General features: G+C 37.1%; 1 pseudogene; it reads left to right on the plus strand.

The window, feature by feature from the left end:
• The first annotated feature begins 1,575 nt into the window (after positions 1-1,575).
• LOC107701085 (1,4-alpha-glucan-branching enzyme-like) overlaps positions 1,576-4,260 on the plus strand; it is a 145,657-nt pseudogene continuing 142,972 nt past the window's right edge.

The following is a 4,260-nucleotide window of genomic DNA, read 5'->3' on the forward strand; positions in this document are numbered from 1 at the left end:
TCACAGCACTTCCTTATTTTTGCTCATTTGGAGGCCAAAGAGAGCGAGCAAGCCACTTCAGATACAAAACGGCAGAAGTAAATGGCTGAAACTAGAAAAAAAAAAAAAACTGAATTTGGACATATGGGCATGACACACAACAGCAAAATCGATTTACGATTCTCTTTTCATACAAATATATAACATGTAACACATAAGGCACATTTATGGCCTTCATGCAGCTTGAATAAAGGCTTACCTGGCTGAGAGCTATGAAAAGACTGTAGCCTGGAGCAACAATACAGTTTCATTCATTGATCATACCTTCCAAAGATTACAGAGTTAATGCTTGCAGCAAAAGACGTGTGTCTTTTCATTTAACAGTAAGATGTTTCTTCTTGACGCATAATGGAGCTGATCCCCATCCTGCGCTGCTGAGAATATGTGGGGGATATATGTCTGCAATACTCTTCATGTTCCTGAAGCCGTTTTCATCCAGATGCTGCCATGATTCCCAGTGTGGACTGAATAAACATTGGGATGACCTATGACCCCAGGCATTATTTCCAGCATTACACTTTATCACACGGAAGATTGTCTAGCGTGTGACAAAGACAGAATATTTTCTCTGTATGTAGATCCTGTTTGAGCATGTGTAAGTGTATGATTGTAAAACTGAGTAAAAATGGTAGAAGGAATATCATATTTTCTAATTTACAAAATAAATAAATAAAACAGGGCAATCTAATTCTTTATGATAAAATACAAAACTCAGTGGCAGAGTTGTGATGAGAAAAAGGTAAAAAAGTAGTTTAACTACCTTACTTTTTCCCCTAGTGAGTTACAGCTTAAATGACTATGTGATGTTTTTGGTATATTAATAAAATATTTCTGCTCTTGTCCATTCCATGGGGCTTTACAGTACTACATATACTACATCATTATGACAGTAGTTTGCCTTCCCATTTCTAGAGGTTAGTTGGATACGTAAACATATTTTGCAATTGGTTTTTAAGTCATTGACATACTGTATAAACATAACCATGAACTTTATGTTTTAGACATCGAGATTTAATAAAATGTATTTTATATTTATATAATAGTAAATACATTTATATTACACATATAATAATACATTTTTATTGTTTATGAGATTTTTATACATGAATAATAATAAAACTTTATACCAAACTTTAAACCAAACTACTTATGCTAACTCCCCCCTTACAAAATAAATACATAAACGCCAACATTGTAAACACTACTTTGAATTCTAAAGCTGCAAAGTATTCTAAAAAACACAATGATTCTGTGTAATATTTTCAAACAACGTAACATTTTAAGCTTTATTGCAATAAAATCAGAAAGAAGTATTCATGACACCACAAACACTGAGAGACAAGGACACGTTTGCAGCCAGTCAGGAAATGTGTTTTATATGAAAGGAGGCCTGTTCTGCTCTGCACGCTGACTGGATTGCGCAACAGACCAAGGTGGATCGGCTGTGTTTGCAAAGCTCCCAGAGAAGCTCCCCACATCCTTTATGTTTGGACTACAAGAAGCCTTTGGGTAATTAAAACTCTGAGAGCCATAGGAATGTTGAATTCAAGCACTGATGAGACTTTACCAAACCTCACCGCGTTTCTACAGACGGATCCGTACATACGACACTATGAGGGAGAGCTGCGCAGAAGGTAAACATGCCTTGTTTAAACTTTTAACAAATGCGACATGTCTGCTTACTTGATTGTATTCTCTTACTCTGGGGTTTCCATCAAAATGATGCGTTTAGATAACTGTAATTCATACCTGTAGTCTTCTATCCGCACATTGCATGGCATTGCAGTGGTGTCACTGAGGTGGAGTTCGCGGGTTTCTGGTAATCCAGTCAGATCTCGAATACTATCTTACAAAATTTTTCAATGAATCCCAAATTTACTATTTTTTGATTTTTTGAAGCAGATCCCAATGCCTGTTTTGTAATAAACCTAATTCTGTTCTTATGTAGATTCTATATTCACAAATGTACATTTTCGAACTGTAAACCTGTTTTTGTTGTATTTTTACAAGAGAAAAAATTATTTACTTACAATTTCAGTTTCACTTAACAAGAAAGCACTCAGAACAAAATTTGCATGGCCTACAAATTTTCTACTGTATGTAATGTTTAATTTTTTGCTATTTCTATATAATGCCCTCTTTTTTCTTTCCTTTTATTAGGCTATTTATTATGTTTCTATTTTGAGCTATGGTACTGATTGTTTGTTTTCCTTCTTTCTCTCTATTGATGTTATTTTTAATTATTGTGTTCCAATTGTGTTGTACCATAGTGTAAACTGAATGTTCAAATAAAGCATTAAAAAAATCCAATCAGAAAGCGTTGTGTCTCTCACATGCTGCATGTTCGGCCCGACGTATTACGCACACTTTTAAAGAAATCTATGCTGTATGTGTTCATCTATAAATGCTTCCATATAGATGCTTCAAATGTCAATTAATCAAAATATTCTAGTCGATTTAATGGATAGTTCTTCAAAATATAATTTAGTCATTTACTTGCTCTCTTTTCATTGCAAACTTGAATAGACCTTATTCAGGTTAGGTTTAATTTTTGACAAGAATGAAAACGAGGCTGTGAGGGATAGAAGTACAGTGTGTTTGATGGATTTTACTGTCATTTAATGACATACTGACTGGTCAGCTGATGGAACCTTCCAAAAGACTTTCAGTAGACAAAAACTCAAGGGAAAGTTGTGAGTTTTGGAAATTAAATGTAATTTAGGAACTTCAATACCATTTTGAAGAACCATAAGTCTAGTCGTCATAGCCTCGTTTTCATCTGTGTGAAATTCAATATGGCGTCTACATGTTACGCATTGGTTCCAATAAGGAATCGCGACGAAGGAATATACTCTGGAACAGACTTTAATGGTAAATACTTGTAGACCACAGAGCAGGGCTAGTCAGCTCAGATCCTGGAGGGCCAGTGATCTGCAAAGTTTACTTCCAACCCTTATCCTACACACCTGTTCATCATTTTTAAATAGTCCTGAATACTTTGATTAGCTTGGTCAGGTGTGTTTGATTAGGGTTGGAACTAAACTCTGCAGGACACTGGCCCTCCATGAGCAGAGTTGAAGAGACCTGCCATAGAGAAACACAACCAAACTAAAGTGTAAACGAAGACGGACAGAGACTAATGGAGAACTCATGGTTTAAATGCATGGATAAAGCGATGCGATAATTAGTTAACACCAGGTGAACGGAATGACTAATGAAAACAATCAGAAGAAACCAACAAGAAACTAGGTAAAAAAGATAAGGCGGACACACAGACAAAGCATACGTCACACCCTGATTAAGGTCTATTGTCATGTTTTGCTGATACTGTTTATTCTGAATTACCATTTTTGGATAAGCTATTCCTATTTATTGCTTATGAGCCAAAATGTTGTGAAATTGTCTGACTTTGGGGTTCCCAGTGGTGTAGCTGATGGGCACACAGGGGACGCACTGCGGGGGGGCCCCCTGATAACCTCCTCATGGTGAGTTGCATCGAAAGACGATGATCATGTATCAACGATAGCCAGAGAAATTGTCAAAAGCATTAAAGGCGTGCATTTGCGATACGCCACTGGGGGTTCCTGACCAGACTATCGCTCACCTTAGAATCTCAATGACACCACCTTATTTTTTCTGCTCGGTTCCATAATAATTTGGGATTGATGTACTAGCATATGCCATATACATTGAGTATGAGCAGCTTTCCTGTGTCATGAATTCCAGACGTTTTTGATTATTAATGTTGATATAGAACTCATAGTGGAAGATATGGGACTGTCAGCTAGTCCAGAAGACAGAGAAAGCAGCTAATTGGCCAGAGCTTGTGAAAACAGGGTGAGATGGCACACAGAGAGACAGTTTCTGAGCTTGACCGGTTTCCCCTATACCACAAGCCAGTCGTCATACCTTGTTAAAATTCACTTTAATGTCTAGAGCCTCTCAGACAGACACACGCACACACACTCTCATGCAGGCATGGGCACATGCACCTGAGACTTCCATGGGATGGTTTTTGTGAGGCTGGGACACAGAAAAGTGGAAATTAACTCGGGCATTGTCAGCAGAATATTGTCAAAGGGGGTTTCAGTTCATGACGACAATTTGACAGTAAACTTTCTTAGAAAAAAATGCTTGTGTGAAGTATGCAAATGCACTTTGCCATTCAAAATATCCATATCCCCACTCAAAATTCTACTTTTTTTCCCTACAGCTTCATGC

This window comes from Sinocyclocheilus anshuiensis, unplaced genomic scaffold (assembly GCF_001515605.1).
Source record: "Sinocyclocheilus anshuiensis isolate Anshui unplaced genomic scaffold, SAMN03320099.WGS_v1.1 scaffold907, whole genome shotgun sequence".
Lineage (NCBI taxonomy): Eukaryota > Metazoa > Chordata > Actinopteri > Cypriniformes > Cyprinidae > Sinocyclocheilus > Sinocyclocheilus anshuiensis.